Below are 23,333 nucleotides of genomic sequence, written 5' to 3'. Positions count from 1 at the left end.
TTCAGGGGGGGTGATATCTTTTTCTGTTAACCTGTTTTGGGCTATTTCATGGTGTTGTTCACTGTTATCTGAAATATATATAAACTGTTATCTGTTTTCAACCCACTGTTTGTTATCTGTTCTGTTCAAATTGGCAATGGTGTATCCTAAAACTGTTTTATATGAAACTGAGATGACTGTTACCTGTTACTTGACACTTAAAGTGTTCACTGTTTTTGACATAATTTATCTCTGTAAACTGTTTTTTTTTTTGGAAAAAAATTGAAAATAATCAGTACTTAGAGAGATCCTCATGCCATCCATCCTCTACTTTTAGAGGCATAATTAATCATGGAGAAATTATCATATAGTCGCTTTAACTGAGATGCGAACGATCCAGTAGATTTGCAAACACAATATGCGTTATTTTCTGAACGCCTGATTAAAAGGGGATATAAAGAAAATGAAATTAAAACTGTTATGCAGGAGGTGACTGCAAAACAAAGAAATGACACATGAATGGTTAAACCCAAATCTGTATTACAGTGGCTTCACTTAGTATTCTCCACAGCATTTTCAAGACAGAAACACACTAAAGAAAAATATTTTAAAATACTAGGATAAATCAAAAGATGACGAAGAGGCAAAACTTTTATTTGATAGAAGACCTCTCTTCTCTTTCCGTAGGCATAAAAACTTGAAAGACACAGTTACATCTGCAACTCAGCTTGGTAATTAACATGTTGCAAATTATGAAAATATATTCTATACTATATTTGTTAAATTGATAAACATGGCCAGATAAGAAAGAGTATAGAAAAGTATTAGTCATACAGAATACGAAGTGTCGAGCGTCTTATAAAAAATACAGTATGTTTAAGATTAACATGATTAAGTGTCCCCATGTAATGGCTGGGGCTCCTGACGATGGACATGGCCATGGTCAATTAGTTTTATTCTAATTGGTCTAAATAGATGTTCGAAACACCTTGTGATCTATGGAGTTGGCCGGGGTGCTAGGATAGGATTTGACAACGATTTATTGAAATAACAAAGCATAAATTAATGTTACCAATGAATTCTGTTTGAAACTGTAATACAAGTAATAATTCAAGAAAAAACACAATAGAGTACTAAGCTTTGAATACTTTTCGTTAAACAATGCATTTCTAACACCCAGATTCTACGCCGGTACTTAAAACCTTCCATCCTTTATGGGTGGATTTTACATAGATAAATAAAATCGTATAGTAAAGAAGCAAAATGAGGATGTTAAATTTGATGTATGCCTTTTTGTACTTCTTTGTCATATTTGTTTGTTTTTATAGTGATTAAGATTATAACACAATGTTGACTGCTGTACCCCTATTTTTGACATTTTTACCTATTGTGTCTGTTTGTTTTGTTCACGCATCGTTGTCAATATAATGGAATTTGATGCGACTGTCATAAAAGTGAGAGGTTTAGCTAGCCATAAAACCAGGTTCAATCCACCATTTTCTACATAAGAAAATGTCTGTACCAAGTCAGGAATATGACAGTCGTTATCCATTCGTTTGATGTGTTTGAGCTATTAATTTTGCCATTTGATGAGGGACTTTCCCTTTGGATTTTCCTCGGAGTTCAGTATTTTTGTGATTTTACGTTTTACCCAACCGGCAGGAAAATGTTCAGAAATGTATATTCAGGTCATGCAGCTTAACCGTGACTGACTTTAAATATGCATGGCTACAGTCAAAATATTGTTTCAAAATGTCATCTTTTAGGGCCTCTCTGATCTCAAAATGACTATTTTTGAGCGCGGGGAGGCCCCGAAAAATGACTTCAAATTGGCTAATTCTCTTTTCGGCCGGGCGGCGACCCCCTAACAGGGCTTTGCCCTGGACCTACTAGGGGCCTTAAGCGGCCCCCAGACCCCTCGCCAAAATGAGTTTGCCTGCTATTCTGAAATTATTTCCTCTTATTCCAAAACTTAATGAAAACATTGAGGTGCTTGGAAAGGGTGAGCATTTCCTGCTTTTTGCAAGACAGCCGCTGTTTTGTTTTGAAAGCTCCTCAAATTCAGATAGAACAATCAAATACCTTAACATTGTTCGATTTTTCAATATGGTTGTTAAGTGTTATTGAAGTTTTTACACCACTGTTATCTGTTATTCAGTTTAAAGTTGGTGTTAACTGTTATCAGCTGTTAACTGTTTTTTGCCAAAATCGAGGTGTTGTTAACATGTTAACGGACCCCCTATTGCCCCCTTTCAGTTATATAATAAGATAACTAAATAAATCCTTGTTTTCAGTATTTAATAAAAGACTATTATATATAAATCGAAAGTATATAACGGAACTTAAAAAGCAGAAGAAAATGAAAGGTCCGTGTCTTTGTTTTTTTTTTTTTTTTTTTTGATAAAGACCCTATTTTCTCTTACTGATTTTTCCACTGGAGTCCCCATCTTAAAGAATGAAAATAAATCCAAGACCCCTTTCCAAAGACATGAAAAATGACGGTCAACCAACTCGTAATGGCGCCGCCGGGTAATTTTTTTCGAAGGGATGACTTCAACTTCGCCAATTAACAGCTTCTTTGTTAGCCGCAACCTTCTATCAAGCCCGGGCAGTTTAAATAAATAGCTTGTAGATTTTAATCAGAAAAAAGCATTGGTAATTAGAAATGTTAAACCACCAGAAATGAATATTCTATTTAATGGTGAAAACCGGAGACTACTATAACACAATAAATGTACTGGGGGTCTCAAAAGGAAGGGGGAGGGTCTGATCCCGGATCCCGCTTAATATTTTGCCAGAATCCCGTATCCCGCTTATCATTGTAATAATAGCGCTTGTAATTTTATGCGTCCCGCTCGACTGCGCTTCCCGTTTTCACGCAAAATAATTTGACTTGAAATCACGTGTCACGCTTACAAAAAATCGGCCAATCCCGCATCACGCTTAGACCCCACATGCAATGTTTTCAAAATTTTTTTATCAAATATCTATGCCACTTTTATAAGAATACTTTTGGAATATGGATGCGAAGTATGGGATGGGTGTTTTGAATATGAATCTAATAAACTAGAAAAAATGCAACTAAAAGCTGCAAGGATAGTAACAGGCCTAACAAAATTTTCAAGTTTTACTTAATTTAGTATCCTTATATTTTGAAACGGGCTGTGGAACTCTAGCAGAAAGGCGTAGACAACGAAAATTAACAATTTTCTATCAAATGCATGCATAATATATCTTGTCCCCAATATTTAATCGACTGTCTACCTCCATTTGCATCTGATGTAGGTGGATACAACCTAAGAAATAATGATAATTATATACACCCTAGTCGTAGACTACGAATACTAATAATTGAAAAGTCATTTGTACCATCTACTGTCATAATATGGAATAATTTAAATCAAACCATAAGAAACGCACCAACTATCCCACAATTTAAACGAAAAATAAAGGGTGAACCATTTAGACCCCCAATATATTATGGTGAAGGGTCCAGAAAATCTAATATACTGCATACAAGACTATTATAGGCACCTGTGCAGTTCACTAAACGCAGACTTAAATAAGATAAATCTAGTGAATGATTCTAAATGATCCTGCGGTTCTCCTGTAGAAGATGTCCTCCATTACTTTCTAGAATGCAAATTATATCATGACCAAAGAATAGCTATGGTTAATGACCTTACAAATATGAATATACACATTGATATTTAACGCTATTGTTTGGAAATTATGCATATAATAACTATGAATTTGATAAAGTTCGTTGTTTCATTAAACATTCAAAATTTTAACATTCCAAGTCAGCAGTTTAATCTCTTTTTTTTTCTTCTTTTCTGCCTATTAGCTTTTTTTTTTGCTTTTTTTTTTGTCCTGCCAATGTGTGACTCCTCTCTTTATTTTCTATAACAGAAGCTATATTATTTATGTGTTTGCTGTCATCATATATGTGTATTGTATATACTTAAACCGGTATAAGTTGTAATAACTTGTGTCCAATCCTATTGCTTGATTAATGCAATAAAATATTATTGGGTATTAAATCAAGCCGGAAATCATGATAGGAAACGCAAGCCGCCTGAAATATCGATCGTATCAAATGTGAAATATATACTCCATAGCGGCAGGCGCTGCTGAAATGTTGCTGCATAAAAATCAGTGTATATAATGTGCGAGTCCTGAAATACCATTATTACTGTATCCATTATGAATTTCTAATGAAGATTGATGAATAAACAGACGACAAATTCATGATTTTTTAATAAAACAAGAAATAATATATGTTATGTACTGTTTTTATAAATTCATGATATAGGTAGAGATTCGGACGGGTTTTCATCGCGCCTGCAGCCATCCGACAGGTGTAAAATTGATACACAGATAGATAAATATTAAGAAAAGTTCACGAACAGAGCGTGCAAGAGACTTAAAAGCAGCAGGTAAGTTTCATTTGCAGAAAAATGAACATTTTAACATTATTATTAATGTTGCATTACTAAAACAGGTAATGTCATTCAGCTTGTTGATAATGAATTAAATTCCATTATGCGGCTTTCGGCTTTCGTTATATGCGATTCGCGTTTGCTGTCGAATAATGATACTAAACTTTCATTTTCACTGTAGGGGCGATTCAGTTCAATTCGGTATATGCGGTGCATTTTCACAGAAGGAAATTAATTATTTTTCATCATATAAAGTCTTAATTCAGCCGACTCTCTAACAAAATTTGTGAAGTTAGAAGATTGATTATATATGCATTCTTTGTTAGTAAAAGAGGGACGAAAGATACCAGAGGGACATTCAAACTCATAGATCGAAAACAAACTGACAACGCCATGGCCAAAAATAAAAAGACAATCAGACAAATAATAGTACAGATGACACAACATAGAAAACTAAAGTCTAAGCAACACGAACCCCACCAATAAACTAGGGGTGATCTCAGGTGCTCCGGAAGGGTAAGCAGATCCTGCTCCACATGTGGCACCCGTCGTGTTGCTTATATTATTACAAATCCGGTAAATAGTCTAATTCGGTAGGTCACATTCGTGAAAAGGGAAGGGTATTGTAGTTACGACATAAGGAACATATCCGATATCATCTGTGAAACGGTTATTCCATAACGGTCAACCAACTCGTGATGGCGTCCGTAAAATTTACGAAGGGATGATTTCAACTTCACCATTTGGAACTCTTGGTTTAATAGGTTCCTTGTGGGCAGCAATCCTCTATCAAGGAAATCATGATAGGAAATACAAGCCCGGGAATATCGTATCAATTGGGAGATATATACTCCGCAAAGTAAAGGTCTGAGGTAATATCTAAACTGACAATAAAGTCCGTAAAAATAACATTGATTGCTAATATGGTCTTTTCTCTAATAATTTGTCCAGGTCTATATATGTAGGATAAAATTTCTCCATTCCTATGACACGCCATCATTGAATACATATATCTTGAACAATGAAGCCAATCCATGTCACAGAAAAAGCAAAGTTTTTGGTTTCGGTCTAAATCTACATCACATGCTAATGATACGTCATTAATGGATGCATCTTGGATAATAAGGAGCGTTCCCAAAACGATCTTCATTTCACGATTGAGTGAGTGGTAACGTTTTCATTTCGTACAAACAATTTCCTTTCATTTGACGCTTTGATGGCTGGATAATTGATATTCCACATGCCATTGTGTATATACATCTTATACAGTAAAGAAAGAAAGTTCGAGCAACAATCGAGTCACCTTAATGTTTGTTTGAATTTCTTACAACTTTTTGTTACAAATAAGCAAATACGCAATTGTAAGAATAAAATACCATATCGAATACAGTTTATTGTTACATGTTTTAATGGTTCTATGCCACGGGGTATTTTCAAAGCTTCTACAAGCGAGTACTAAAACTTTTCAAGGATATTCGCCATTAAAAAAATACGTTATATTCACGAATGATCTACTCTAGTGTATTTTCGAATCCATGACACACTAAAATCAGACTCACCGAAAATAATTGAATATGCATGATATGAACGTGTATCACCTGAAGACGATGTGACGCATATCCCCCTGACCTTCGTGTGAGATTGACATTGACCTCAAGATAAAAATACTGGGAAACCGTATCCGTTAAACGGGCACTTTTAGAGAGTACATTGTATATGAACTGGAATTTTATAATAATTCTTACATGCGAAAACGAATACGCAATTATTTCAATGAAATCTGAAGAACAGTCATAAAAATATGCAAGGTGTACAGAAAACTCAATATTGAGTAGGGGGGACCCCAATTATACTCAGTTTCTGCAGTCGTTATATATCAAGCGTAATGCAATGCTAAGTTCAGTGATACATATATGTATACATGTACAAAGGGCTATTTGTAACATCGACTATAGCTTAACTTATATTCATGGTAATCTGACACACGCATGTGTGCTTTTAACTGTCATATAAAGTGATCATTCTAGTTATGGAAGATTGAGATTGGTTTAGTTATTATACCTAACTAGTTGTTCACATTTTGCACATATAAGGGTCATTATCAAAAAAACATGCAAAACTATGTTATTTGGTCTTTTCAAGTCAAAAGACATGAAACTATATCAAAATGTATCAAAATGTATCAAAATAACTATTGCATATGAAAGATATGAATGTTTTGTGATACACTATACACAGTTTACAGTATGAAATATTATAAAAACATTCTTAATTTTTTTCTCAAACCCTTGGATATAGCCAGAATCAACTGTTATTTTTTACTATAAATCCCTTCAGACCTGAAATAGGGCTATTATTCCTTTCATTTGTTATTAGAAATTATCACTTTTTATTGCATTTGATACATACAAACATTTTTTTAATGATTTGGAAGGTGTATGTTGGTTTTATAATAAAAAATTTAACCAAAAGGAAAAGTCTCATTTTTTAAGTCAATGGTGTAACCAAAAGACAAATTGGTAGGGTAAGAGTTATCTTTCTCAATATTTCAGCATTTACAATAGTTTCTCCCTTAGCAATGTTACCTGTAAGCATGTTAGGCAAAAGAAAACAAACATTTATGTTGAAAATTTAGTAAAAAAATATTAAAAGTAAGTACAAGCTATATCGTAATTGAAAATAGTGTCCATGGTGTACCCTTATAAAAATCTTTTTTTTTTTAAATTCCTGAACTTTGAATTATGAAATATATTGATTGTAGAAACATGCACCAGGAACACCATATAAAATAGGGGAATGGAGCCCTTATTTTGTAACTAAATCTTAAAATACACCTGAAAATCAATGGTGTTACTGTCAATGGTGAGACCATTTTAATAAAATAACACCATTGACCAGCTTAGTAACACCACTGAATATATTATGACAATCAGCATTTTTTGGTGTTTCTTTCATGTTTAACAAGTGAAACATCATATTATTTATAACAAACAACACTTATTTAACAATGTTTTAACAATATCATGTATTACATATACAAAGTTTTCAAAAACTGGTGTATGCTGGTAACACCAATGACACTATTTAGTAACACTACTGACATTTTTAGTTATTGATATTATGTTATATAATTTGAGATTTTTAAGCCTAAGAATTTATTTTTTCTTCTTTTTCTTTTGCTCAGTGTTCTCTGTTTTGTGTTCAGTACTTAATAAAAGTAAAATTTGAAATGTGTTGTCAATGGTGATACTTTTGTGTCATTGGAGTTACTGAAGAGTCAGTGGTGTTACTATATAAAACTGCGATACTTTTTAATTTTTATTCATAAATGAAAGTGTTTTCAGGTTGTATACGAAGGATTAAGCATATTCTTATCATTGGTGTCTTCAACCTATGCCAACATTTGAAAAAATATATATTCAACCTATGCCTACAAACAAAATACAATGGGTGTTGTTATAATAATTAATAATTAATTACAGGTAAAATACAGTCAGTATTTTAAAGCATTAAAAATTACTCCTTTAGAATAAATAAAACTAGTTAAATACTTGCAAAATTATGTTGCAGTAAAAATATTCTTGTATGGTAAAATACTTCCAAAATTTTTTTGTTCTTAATATAAAACTTAAACAAAACAAACAAAAATAATTGAATAAATAAAAAATTATAAAAATTAAAAAGAATTAAAGTAAAAAAGTATTTTATTTTGGGATTTCTTTAATATACAAGATTTGCTCACTTATGACTTGTTGCTGAGTATCCAAGCTAAAAGTGTATTAAATCTGATTCATGTTCTATATCTAAATTAAAATTTTATTTTGAAAAAGTGCTTTATTAATTTTGGTAATCATATATAAAAAATGGGCTTTAACTAGTTTTCACAGAGCTCTTTAATTCAGTATGATTTCTATGTCTTAGAAACATAATTCCCCATTGACTCTTACAATATTTTATAAAAGAATAGAAATATATACACAGAGAATTACAATTTGCTAAGCACATATGAATAGCGGCATAATTATATTAAATAAATGTACATAATATGTATAAACGGTAATATGTCTGACTGCTTCTGAAATTTTCAGATATGGAAAGGCCAGATATGTCCTTTCTAGAAAATATCTTTCTAGAATATATGATATTCGTAACGAATACTATATCCGTTTATCAGACTATTCAAAAAGAGAGGCGAAATATACCAAAGGGACATTCAAACTCATAAGTCGAAAATAAACTGACAACGCCAGTGCAAAAAAAGAAAAAAACCAAAAGACAAACAACAGTATACAAAACACAACATAGAAAACGAAAGACTGAGCAACGCAAAACCCACCATAAACCGGGGGTGGTCTCAGGTGTCTTACAGTATTATCAGATATATTTTTATATAATATGTATATATATGTCTCTGGTATGATGTAATAGTGAACATTGTAAAATTGTATTTAATTCCAATGTCAGTATTTACGTAATATGAGTTTTTGTATATTAGAATACATGGATGGAAATGCAGAATAAAGCACTATTGTAATAAGTAACACACATATATACAAAAACACCATTATTTCATAAATACTGAACTGTGAAAAAATACACTTTTCAATGTGAAGCAGATTTTAAATAGTGCTATATTCATTATTTCCATGCATTTGACGTAATTCTACTTTTAGAAAAATATCATCAAATATTTTCATCATATATTGTATGAAATTCACATGATACTGGTATATCCTGAACATGCATGGTTGTAAATTGATTGGCCCCTAATTATTTTTTGTTTTTATAACACTTAATCTGTTATATCTTATTCAACCTATGCCAACACTTTTTCATACAATTTTATACCTAAATTTCAAAATGTTGGCATAGGTTGAATGAACCTTATCATTTCATCTTATACATTATACATATATTCAATCTAAGTGTATTTTTTAGTATTTACAACAGCCATAATTAGGACAGTCAACTTTTTTACGACAATGTATTCTAAAAATTTATGTTTAAAAAGAATGTATAGCTAGAGGAATAATGTCAATAAGTAGTAATTTAAACCTTAACAACAAATTGGAACAGTTGTTTGATATGGAAAGCCTCAGCTGTCATATATTAGAGATTTACAAAACGTTATGCCGAAGCTTAAAATGTAAAGTTAAGACAGCGTGATGTTGAATTGAGTCATCAAAATGCTAACTCTGAATTACAATATGCTAAGTTGAATTTGCGCAATGTTGACTTGCAATGACAAGTGCTTTAGTTGTGATAGTATAATGATAAGTCACGATGTTGTGATGATATGCCAAACACACGTAACGTTGGGTTTGAAGTACATGATGTGAAGTTGACGTTGCATGATGTTAGCTTGCAGATGGATACTGCTCAGTCATCCACTTCGATAGCTAGGATAACATATAAAATGAATAGCTAAAATGTATGGTGCTGACTTGTTATTAATAAATGTTGAGCTGAGATAGTACGATGTTACATCATTGTGATATTACGATAGGTCTATCATACAATCTGTTGATTTAAAACACCATGATGCACAGTTGAAAGTATATGATGTTAAGTTAAGATAACACGATGCTACACCACTATATTGAAACAAAAGGCTTACCATACAATTTGTTGACTTAAAACAACACGATGCAACGTGTTAAGCTAAGATGCTCACTTGAAACTACACGACGTACAGTTGAAATTTTGTAATGTTAAGCTACGATAGCACGATGTTATATCATTATAATGTCACAATAGGCTTATTATACAATTTGCTCATTTAAAACTATACAACGTACAGTTGAAAGTACGTGATGTTAAGCTAAGATGGCACGTTGTTATATCATTAGAATGTCACGATAGGCTTACCACACGATATGCTCATTTAAAACTACACGACGTACAGTTGAAAGTACGTGATGTTGAGCTATGATAGCAATATCTTATATCATAATAATATCACGATAAGCTTGCCATACAATATGCTCATTTAAAACTACACGACGTACAGTTGAAAGTACGTGTTGTTCAGCTAAGACAGCACGATGTTATATCATTATAATGCCAGGATAGACTTATTATACAATTTGCTCATTTAAAATTACACAACGTACAGTTGAAAGTACGTGATGTTAAGCTAAGATGGCACGTTGTTATATCATTAGAATGTCACGATAGGCTTACCACACGATATGCTCATTTAAAACTACATGATTTTCAGTTGAAACTAGGTGATGTTAAGCTAAGATAGCATTTTGTTATATCATTTGAATGTCACGATAGGCTTACTATACAATATGCTCATTTAAAACTACACAACGTTCAGTTGAAAGTACGTGTTGTTGAGCTAAGATAGCACGATGTTATATCATTATGACGTCACGAGAGGCTTATCATACAATGTGTTGACTTGAAACTACACGATGTAAATTTGAAGTAGTTTGGTCTTGACTTAAACCAGTTAAATGTTAAGTTATAAAAACAGAACGTAAAGTCAAAATAAAACAATGATAGGATGACATATACTTGTGCAGAATTGAAGATTTTTGGTGTTGACTTCGAATATAGTACAAATATTAGATCGTTTTATGTTAAATTGAAAGACAATAACGATGCGTAAAACATTACAGAATTATGTGAATTGAAACTGCAATTCTATGGAAAAGAATGAGGGACAAATCCCCAGGATTTTTTCTTCTTCATTTGCAAGTTGATGAATATTAATGAAATTTAACTCCGGAGGCAAAATGATATACAAAGAAAGTTTCCCATAAATTCATAAAGCAAAACAATTACCCATCGCTATATGTTACACTTGAATACAGTTTTGCGGTATATTTTACATGTTTTGTTTGGATTATTTTTTATGATTAAAAACTATTCTTTTTTTATGAACAATATTTAAGAAAATACTTATCTATGTTGTGTGTTAATATATACAACATGATATTGTGCTTATAAGACTTATGACTGTGAGGGTCAGATTTTACTCATATAAAATCACATCTTTGTAAGAGTTAGCGGAGAATTTGTATTTACCACTCCCGTTTTCCTAGAAATAGAACATAAGAATCTGGAGTCTTAATCTTAGAAAACAAAGATCAACTGATATGACAAATAATACGCTTAGCGTAGGACTGAGAGGGTCAGAGCTATATCAGAATGTATCGTTGAAAATTCGGCTGGGGATGTAAAGTATGTCTTGCAACAAAGCAGTGTTTATTCATATTCATATCACACTTACATGTTCTCGTCCTGATATGCATGTGATATTTGCCACTGTCCTAAAACGCACCCTTTTTCCCCGAAATAAAACCAAAAAATCTGGACTTAATCAAAACCGATGCTATTTGGATTTCCATAGATTGTCAGAGACGGTTTGTCAACTAGTTTGTTAAAAATTTGACTAAGCAAGCAAAATATATCTTGAACAGAACCAAGATTTATTCATATTCATATCACACTTACAAATTCTCGTCCTTATATGCATGTAATATTTGCCACTGTACACTAATTACAAATATATTTTCATCAATTCTTTTTTATGAAAAGGAGCCTATTTGAAACACGTTCATCGATTTGACACCCTGTAATTCATAATTCATGTCTTTTGGGAGTTCCTCGAAAGTTATAACACATTCCTTCTTTATTTGCAAAATCGCCAAGTGACGGGTGCCACATATGAAACAGGATCTGCTTACCCTTCTGGAGCACCTGAGATCACCCCTTTTTTGAGGGTTTCGTGTTGCTCAGTTTTTGGTTTTCTATATGTTGCGCTTAATATACTGTTGTTTGGCTTTTGGTCTTTTTTCTCTCGTTTTTTTCGGCTGATGAGTTTTTGTCATGACATTGTCAGTTTGGTTAAGAGTTTTACTATCCCTTTTGTATCTTTCGCCTTCTTTTATCCATTTTTGTGTTGTTTTTTTTTTCGATTCTCCCCTCCCCCTGAACAGTATAATAGATAGATAAATGAAAACAGAAACCCTTTTCAACAAAAGGAGATCTACAAGTAACTCGACGTGACCGAAATTGTAAATGTCTTCCTCATTAGATATATTGCCCTAAGGGTAGATCGGGTGTCTTCCGCCATCTTAGGGAGCTACCTTTTGATTATTATTGGGGGGCTAGGATGAAATTTGAAAAAAAGGCAGGACAGGAGTTTTGAATTAAAAAAAGGCAGGATGAGCAACTTGGCAAAAAAAAAAGACAGGATGACAATTTATGTAAAAAAAAGTCAGAATAAACTAATAAAAAAATATGCAGGACCGAATAGAGTGAAAAATAAAAAGGCAGGACAGAGATTACAACTAAAAAAAAGGCATGACAAAGTTTTTCATCCTAGCCCCCACCCCCACCCCCACCCCCATAAAAATCACACGGTATCTCCCTTAGATTCTCATATAGCTCAACACAATCGGTCTAGATCTAAAAAAATATACACATTTTGAGAGAGGAATGTTATTCATATGTAGTACTTTTCATCTTGATGAAGAAAATTATGAGATTTATCTGATTAAAACGATTATTGTTTTTGAATACAGAACGTTTTTTGCATATGTTTTTCAACTTTTCCATATAGGGGAGATAACTCGGATAACATTATTTTTTTTTATTTTTTAATTTTTTAATTTTTTGCCATGTCATTGTCAGTTTGTTTTTGACTTATGAGTTTGAAATCCCTTCGGCATATTTCGTCTCTAAAGATGGAATGTGTAGGGACTTTATCTATTTTGTTTTGTAGACAGAAAACGAGTCTCGTGATCCCCATTTTTATTTTTATTTTCTAACATTGAGTTTTCCATGTATAGTTTATATAATATCTGACAATATTGCATAACCTGTAGCTTGCAAAATGCTCTGTGGCCCAAACTTTTTATTATGTTTTTTAAAAAAGAATAAACTACATTTTGGCAAATCATTAAAAAAAATCTACCGATTTTAATTTAGACCACACTCATGAAAACTATAAGAGAGAGAGAGAGAGAGAGAGAGAGAGAGAGAGAGAGAGAGAAACTGTTGACATCAAAAAAACATATCTACAAATTAATCAAAGCAATACCAAAATAATTCATGGACTTTAACAATTTTTTCAGATTTTTGATTTTTTTCTTTTTTCTTTGAAAACACATATAGATAGAGAGAAGCTGCAAAGAACCAAGAACATCACTATGGACAAGAAAATAAGTGACGGAAATCATTAATTGGCTTCTTATTATAAGTTATAGGGGTCATTGTCCATTAATGACTTTACCAATTTAAAAAAATAAAATATTCTCCGAGTAGATATATACATAAACCTGGGCACTATATTACTTGGTGCTGGAAAAATGGTTGGCACTGCTGTAAATGATGTATTTTTTTTTTGAAAGTTGACGATTTAGACTGGAGGCTCTAGGTCAAATTTCTTTAGGCTTCATAGACTTCATGTATGAGCGAAAAGTATACAACAGAATCTACCATACTTTATGTTTGGGTTGGCCCCATGTCGTAGGATTCTTCCACCTATCAATTCTTTTTGTTTTATTTCGTGGAAAAGAAAATTCAAATTTTCAGATACCTCTAAGGCCGGGGTGGGGGTCACATTCTCATATAGCTCTGACCCTCTCAGTCCTTCGCTTTAGCGTATTATTTGTCATATCAGTTGATCTTTGTTTTTTAAGATTAAGACTCCAGATTCTTATGTTTTATTTCGGGGAAAACGGGAGTGGTAATTACAAATTCTCCGCTAACTCTTACATAGATGTGATTTTATATGAGTAAAATTTGACCCTCACAGTCATAAGTCTTATAAGCACAATATTATGTTGTATATATGTAGGACTCAAATATATGGCGGGTTCCAAATTTATGGCAGATTCCTAATCTATGGCAAATATGACGTTACAAACGCCAAACAACTCAAATCTATGGCAGATTTTTGTTTTCTCCAAATCTATGGCAGATCTGAGGGAAAGAGTAACATGTAACGTCACAATTGAATAACGCCATATAACATCTTCGCCGCCGCTTACGATGGCTGGACCCATATATTTGAACACCATTCAATGTGAAGGTATTTCCCTGACAACAATTTGCGGAAGGTTTAAAGGCAGATGTGACCTATTATCCCGAAGAGGGACAAAATGTGCTGTATCGGTCGATGCCCGCGATGAATAAGGACACCGCTATTTTCAGAACCGCATATTTTAGAAAAGGAGTTTTAGTAGTAGTTTACTGTCTACGACTGGCACAGTTTATAAAGTGAATATTTGATTTAAATCATTATTAAGTAAAAAAGAAGTATTAACGATATCGCTAAAATAAATATTATTTGAAAATTCAAACTGTTCATTTTTATTTTTTACTCTTTATTATTTTTTTTTAAAAGCGGCCTTCTTGTTTGTTAAAGGACTTATTGTTGGTTAAATGAATGACACAGATTAAAAAATGTTTATTTTTTTACAGAGCACATCATTTTAATCTTGAAGTCTGTAAAAAGGTATATGAATTTATCATTTATGATTTTTTTTTGGTTAACCTTCATGGAATGTTAATAGACATGCTCCGGTTGTCGTATATTTCCGCTTGTTTAAGTGAAGTCATTGGTCGAAAATGTACTGCATTGTTTTCCGTTTGCACAATATTTGCCATAGATTTGGAAACAACATAAATCCGCCATAGAATAGGAAATTACAAAACTTGCCATAGATTAGGTTTTAAAAAACCTACCATAGATTTGGGATGGCATGACGTCACATTTACCATAGATTAGGAATCTGCCATAGATTTGGAACCCACCATAGATTTGAGTCCTACATATATAAACACATAAAATAGATAAATATTTTCTTAAATATTGTTCATAAAAAAAAAGTCTGGTTTTTAATCATAAAAATAATCCAAACAAAATATGTAAAATATACGGCAAAATTGTATTCAAGTGTAACATATAGCGATGGGTACTTGTTTTGCTTTATGAATTTATGAAAAACTTTCTTTGTATATCACTTTGCCTCCGGAGTTAAATTTCATTAACGTTTCATCAACTTGCAAATGAAGAAGAAAAAATCCTGGGGATTTGTTCCTCATTCTTTTCCATAGAATTGCAGTTTCAATTCACATAATTCTGTAATGTTTTACGCATCGTTATTGTCTTTCAATCTAACATAAAACGATCTAATATTTGTACTATATTCGAAGTCAACACCAAAAATCTTCAATTCTGCACAAGTATATGTCATCCTATCATTGCTTTATTTTGACTTTACGTTCTGTTTTTATAACTTAACATTTAACTGGTTTAAGTCAAGACCAAACTACTTCAAATTTACATCGTGTAGTTTCAAGTCAACACATTGTATGATAAGCCTCTTGTGACGTCATAATGATATAACATCGTGCTATCTTAGCTCAACAACACGTACTTTCAACTGTACGTCGTGTAGTTTTGAATGAGCATATTGTATGGCAAGCCTATCGTGATATTATTATGATATAAGATATTGCTATCATAGCTCAACATCGCGTACTTTCAACTGTACGTCGTGTAGTTTTAAATGAGCATATTGTATGGTAAGCCTATCGTGACATTCAAATGATATAACAACATGCTATCTTAGCTTAACATCACCTAGTTTCAACTGAAAATCATGTAGTTTTAAATGAGCATATCGTGTGGTAAGCCTATCGTGACATTCTAATGATATAACAACGTGCCATCTTAGCTTAACATCACGTACTTTCAACTGTACGTTGTGTAATTTTAAATGAGCAAATTGTATAATAAGTCTATCCTGACACTATAATGATATAACATCGTGCTGTCTTAGCTGAACAACACGTACTTTCAACTGTACGTCGTGTAGTTTTAAATGAGCATATTGTATGGCAAGCTTATCGTGATATTATTATGATATAAGATATTGCTATCATAGCTCAACATCACGTACTTTCAACTGTACGTCGTGTAGTTTTAAATGAGCATATCGTGTGGTAAGCCTATCGTGACATTCTAATGATATAACAACGTGCCATCTTAGCTTAACATCACGTACTTTCAACTGTACGTTGTATAGTTTTAAATGAGCAAATTGTATAATAAGCCTATTGTGACATTATAATGATATAACATCGTGCTGTCTTAGCTGAACAACACGTACTTTCAACTGTACGTCGTGTAGTTTTAAATGAGCATATTGTATGGCAAGCTTATCGTGATATTATTATGATATAAGATATTGCTATCATAGCTCAACATCACGTACTTTCAACTGTACGTCGTGTAGTTTTAAATGAGCATATCGTGTGGTAAGCCTATCGTGACATTCTAATGATATAACAACGTGCCATCTTAGCTTAACATCACGTACTTTCAACTGTACGTTGTATAGTTTTAAATGAGCAAATTGTATAATAAGCCTATTGTGACATTATAATGATATAACATCGTGCTATCGTAGCTTAACATTACAAAATTTCAACTGTACGTCGTGTAGTTTCAAGTGAGCATCTTAGCTTAACACGTTGCATCGTGTTGTTTTAAGTCAACAAATTGTATGGTAAGCCTTTTGTTTCAATATAGTGGTGTAGCATCGTGTTATCTTAACTTAACATCATATACTTTCAACTGTGCATCATGGTGTTTTAAATCAACAGATTGCATGATAGACCTATCGTAATATCACAATGATATAACATCGTATTATCTCAGCTCAACATTTATTAATAACAAGTCAGCACCATACATTTTAGCTATTCATTTTATATGTTATCATAGCTATCGAAGTGGATGACTGAGCAGTATCCATCTGCAAGCTAACATCATGCAACGTCAACTTCACATCATGTACTTCAAACCCAACGTTACGTGTGTTTGGCATATCATCACAACATCGTGACTTATCATTATACTATCACAACTAAAGCACTTGTCATTGCAAGTCAACATTGCGCAAATTCAACTTAGCTTATTGTAATTTAGAGTTAGCATTTTGATGACTCAATTCAACATCACGCTGTCTTAACTTTACATTTTAAGCTTCATCATAACGTTTTGTAAATCTCTAATATATGACAGCTGAGGCTTTCCATAGCAAATAGTTCTTGCATGTTCAGAACGAGAAATAAATTAACAATAAATACAATAAGGAGGACATGTAATAGATAATCGACCGGATTAAAGGGGCGGGAAATTTGAACTGCCACTTGGTGAGGGACATAATTCTGACCGACGTGGCTGCGTATTGTTACATCCCGCACAGCCAAGTCAGAGCTGTATGAGAATGTGAACACCACCCCACCCCCGATAAAAAAAGAAAGAAAAAAGATGAACTTATTGATTTAAATAATAATTTATAAAGTACAGATTTATCGATATGTGTGAAGGCTTATAGCGTTTAGCGACATATTGAATGCACCACTGATGCTATGGGATTTACCTAGATTGTCTGAGACGGCTGAGAGAGTAAATTGTTTACTCGTAACATCACATCCGTTTTAGTGTTATCAGAAAACTTTAATTATTTTACACCCCTTTTCCCTTTTCCCCGAAAGAAAACAAAATAATTTGGACTTAATCAAAACCATGCAATGCGATTTGAATTTCCATAGATTGTCGGAGCCGGTTTGTCTAATAGTCCGTTCAAAATTTGGCTATAGTGGCAAATAAAGTATGTCTTGTACAAAGCAGGGTTTATTCATATTCATATCACACTTACATATTCTCGTCCTGGTATGTCTGTAATATTTGCCACTGTACGTTAAACACAAATCTACTATCATCATTTTTTTTGTGAAAAGAGACCTATATTAAGCACGTTTATCGATTTGACACAATGTAATTCATGTTTTTCTGGGAGTTCCTAGAAAATTATAACACATTCCTTCTCTATTTGCAAAATTACCAAGTGACGGGTGCCACGTGTGAAACAGGATCTGTCTACCCATCCGGAGCACTTGAGATCACCCCTTTGTTGTGGGTATCGTGTTGCTCAGTCTTTGGTTTTCTATGTTGTGTTTAATATACTGTTGTTAGTCTTTTTTTTGTTTTTTTCGACCGTTTATGAGTTTTTGTCATGACATTGTCAGTTTGGTTTCGAGTTGAAGTGATACCAATTTCTAATTTGACAACAACGCGTACGTTAGCTTGACAAGTAAAAATTATCTGCCATTTGATTATATACTTTATATTTTTGGTCGTTTTTTTAATATTTGTACTTTTTCTCTTGATTGCCTTTGTATTTTATTCAATTCAATATTTTTGTTGCTAATAACCCATACACTTACTTTATATGTGACAAGAAAATTAAATAAGGACAGTAAAATTGAAAAAAATACTTATGGGTCAGTATAAAAAAACATGCAAATTTCGATGAAGTAATATTTGGAAAAACGATGTCATTGTTTAAAACATTTAAATGTGTCCCTCTATTCTATAGTATGGTAGCAACTATTTTCAGAAATATGCAATGGGAAAAATTAAGGGTTCCTTCAATTTTAACAATTTTAGGTCATCCTTTGATAGAATCGTGTCAAAGGTGTTACCAATTTAAAACATGCATTTAGGTACTAAATATTATTGTTAAACATCAAACTATGGAAAGCCTCAGCTGTCATATATTAGAGATTTACAAAACGTTATGATGAAGCTTAAAATGTAAAGTTAAGACAGCGTGATGTTGAATTGAGTCATCAAAATGCTAACTCTAAATTACAATAAGCTAAGTTGAATTTGCGCAATGTTGACTTGCAATGACAAGTGCTTTAGTTGTGATAGTATAATGATAAGTCACGATGTTGTGATGATATGCCAAACACACGTAACGTTGGGTTTGAAGTACATGATGTGAAGTTGACGTTGCATGATGTTAGCTTGCAGATGGATACTGCTCAGTCATCCACTTCGATAGCTATGATAACATATAAAATGAATAGCTAAAATGTATGGTGCTGACTTGTTATTAATAAATGTTGAGCTGAGATAATACGATGTTATATCATTGTGATATTACGATAGGTCTATCATGCAATCTGTTGATTTAAAACACCATGATGCACAGTTGAAAGTATATGATGTTAAGTTAAGATAACACGATGCTACACCACTATATTGAAACAAAAGGCTTACCATACAATTTGTTGACTTAAAACAACACGATGCAACGTGTTAAGCTAAGATGCTCACTTGAAACTACACGACGTACAGTTGAAATTTTGTAATGTTAAGCTACGATAGCACGATGTTATATCATTATAATGTCACAATAGGCTTATTATACAATTTGCTCATTTAAAACTATACAACGTACAGTTGAAAGTACGTGATGTTAAGCTAAGATGGCACGTTGTTATATCATTAGAATGTCACGATAGGCTTACCACACGATATGCTCATTTAAAACTACACGACGTACAGTTGAAAGTACGTGATGTTGAGCTATGATAGCAATATCTTATATCATAATAATATCACGATAAGCTTGCCATACAATATGCTCATTTAAAACTACACGACGTACAGTTGAAAGTACGTGTTGTTCAGCTAAGACAGCACGATGTTATATCATTATAATGTCACAATAGGCTTATTATACAATTTGCTCATTTAAAACTATACAACGTACAGTTAAAAGTACGTGATGTTAAGCTAAGATGGCACGTTGTTATATCATTAGAATGTCACGATAGGCTTACCACACGATATGCTCATTTAAAACTACACGACGTACAGTTGAAAGTACGTGATGTTGAGCTATGATAGCAATATCTTATATCATAATAATATCACGATAAGCTTGCCATACAATATGCTCATTTAAAACTACACGACGTACAGTTGAAAGTACGTGTTGTTCAGCTAAGACAGCACGATGTTATATCATTATAGTGTCAGGATAGACTTATTATACAATTTGCTCATTTAAAATTACACAACGTACAGTTGAAAGTACGTGATGTTAAGCTAAGATGGCACGTTGTTATATCATTAGAATGTCACGATAGGCTTACCACACGATATGCTCATTTAAAACTACATGATTTTCAGTTGAAACTAGGTGATGTTAAGCTAAGATAGCATGTTGTTATATCATTTGAATGTCACGATAGGCTTACCATACAATATGCTCATTTAAAACTACACGACGTACAGTTGAAAGTACGCGATGTTGAGCTATGATAGCAATATCTTATATCATAATAATATCACGATAGGCTTGCCATACAATATGCTCATTCAAAACTACACGACGTACAGTTGAAAGTACGTGTTGTTGAGCTAAGATAGCACGATGTTATATCATTATGACGTCACAAGAGGCTTATCATACAATGTGTTGACTTGAAACTACACGATGTAAATTTGAAGTAGTTTGGTCTTGACTTAAACCAGTTAAATGTTAAGTTATAAAAACAGAACGTAAAGTCAAAATAAAGCAATGATAGGATGACATATACTTGTGCAGAATTGAAGATTTTTGGTGTTGACTTCGAATATAGTACAAATATTAGATCGTTTTATGTTAGATTGAAAGACAATAACGATGCGTAAAACATTACAGAATTATGTGAATTGAAACTGCAATTCTATGGAAAAGAATGAGGAACAAATCCCCAGGATTTTTTCTTCTTCATTTGCAAGTTGATGAAACGTTAATGAAATTTAACTCCGGAGGCAAAGTGATATACAAAGAAAGTTTTTCATAAATTCATAAAGCAAAACAAGTACCCATCGCTATATGTTACACTTGAATACAATTTTGCCGTATATTTTACATATTTTGTTTGGATTATTTTTATGATTAAAAACCAGACTTTTTTTTTATGAACAATATTTAAGAAAATATTTATCTATTTTATGTGTTTATATATGTAGGACTCAAATCTATGGTGGGTTCCAAATCTATGGCAGATTCCTAATCTATGGTAAATGTGACGTCATGCCATCCCAAATCTATGGTAGGTTTTTTAAAACCTAATCTATGGCAAGTTTTGTAATTTCCTATTCTATGGCGGATTTATGTTGTTTCCAAATCTATGGCAAATATTGTGCAAACGGAAAACAATGCAGTACATTTTCGACCAATGACTTCACTTAAACAAGCGGAAATATACGACAACCGGAGCATGTCTATTAACATTCCATGAAGGTTAACCAAAAAAAAATCATAAATGATAAATTCATATACCTTTTTACAGACTTCAAGATTAAAATGATGTGCTCTGTAAAAAAATAAACATTTTTTAATCTGTGTCATTCATTTAACCAACAATAAGTCCTTTAACAAACAAGAAGGCCGCTTTTAAAAAAAAATAATAAAGAGTAAAAAATAAAAATGAACAGTTTGAATTTTCAAATAATATTTATTTTAGCGATATCGTTAATACTTCTTTTTTACTTAATAATGATTTAAATCAAATATTCACTTTATAAACTGTGCCAGTCGTAGACAGTAAACTACTACTAAAACTCCTTTTCTAAAATATGCGGTTCTGAAAATAGCGGTGTCCTTATTCATCGCGGGCATCGACCGATACAGCACATTTTGTCCCTCTTCGGGATAATAGGTCACATCTGCCTTTAAACCTTCCGCAAATTGTTGTCAGGGAAATACCTTCACATTGAATGGTGTTCAAATATATGGGTCCAGCCATCGTAAGCGGCGGCGAAGATGTTATATGGCGTTATTCAATTGTGACGTTACATGTTACTCTTTCCCTCAGATCTGCCATAGATTTGGAGAAAACAAAAATCTGCCATAGATTTGAGTTGTTTGGCGTTTGTAACGTCATATTTGCCATAGATTAGGAATCTGCCATAAATTTGGAACCCGCCATATATTTGAGTCCTACATATATACAACATAATATTGTGCTTATAAGACTTATGACTGTGAGGGTCAAATTTTACTCATATAAAATCACATCTATGTAAGAGTTAGCGGAGAATTTGTAATTACCACTCCCGTTTTCCCCGAAATAAAACATAAGAATCTGGAGTCTTAATCTTAAAAAACAAAGATCAACTGATATGACAAATAATACGCTAAAGCGAAGGACTGAGAGGGTCAGAGCTATATGAGAATGTGACCCCCACCCCGGCCTTAGAGGTATCTGAAAATTTGAATTTTCTTTTCCACGAAATAAAACAAAAAGAATTGATAGGTGGAAGAATCCTACGACATGGGGCCAACCCAAACATAAAGTATGGTAGATTCTGTTGTATACTTTTCGCTCATACATGAAGTCTATGAAGCCTAAAGAAATTTGACCTAGAGCCTCCAGTCTAAATCGTCAACTTTCAAAAAAAAAATACATCATTTACAGCAGTGCCAACCATTTTTCCAGCACCAAGTAATATAGTGCCCAGGTTTATGTATATATCTACTCGGAGAATATTTTATTTTTTTAAATTGGTAAAGTCATTAATGGACAATGACCCCTATAACTTATAATAAGAAGCCAATTAATGATTTCCGTCACTTATTTTCTTGTCCATAGTGATGTTCTTGGTTCTTTGCAGCTTCTCTCTATCTATATGTGTTTTCAAAGAAAAAAGAAAAAAATCAAAAATCTGAAAAAATTGTTAAAGTCCATGAATTATTTTGGTATTGCTTTGATTAATTTGTAGATATGTTTTTTTGATGTCAACAGTTTCTCTCTCTCTCTCTCTCTCTCTCTCTCTCTCTCTCTCTCTCTCTCTCTCTCTTATAGTTTTCATGAGTGTGGTCTAAATTAAAATCGGTAGATTTTTTTTAATGATTTGCCAAAATGTAGTTTATTCTTTTTTAAAAAACATAATAAAAAGTTTGGGCCACAGAGCATTTTGCAAGCTACAGGTTATGCAATATTGTCAGATATTATATAAACTATACATGGAAAACTCAATGTTAGAAAATAAAAATAAAAATGGGGATCACGAGACTCGTTTTCTGTCTA

This window comes from Mytilus californianus, unplaced genomic scaffold (genome assembly GCF_021869535.1).
Source record: "Mytilus californianus isolate M0D057914Y unplaced genomic scaffold, xbMytCali1.0.p SCAF_3, whole genome shotgun sequence".
NCBI lineage: Eukaryota > Metazoa > Mollusca > Bivalvia > Mytilida > Mytilidae > Mytilus > Mytilus californianus.
The sequence above is the reverse complement of the archived record's forward strand: the minus strand, read 5'-3'. Positions refer to the sequence as shown.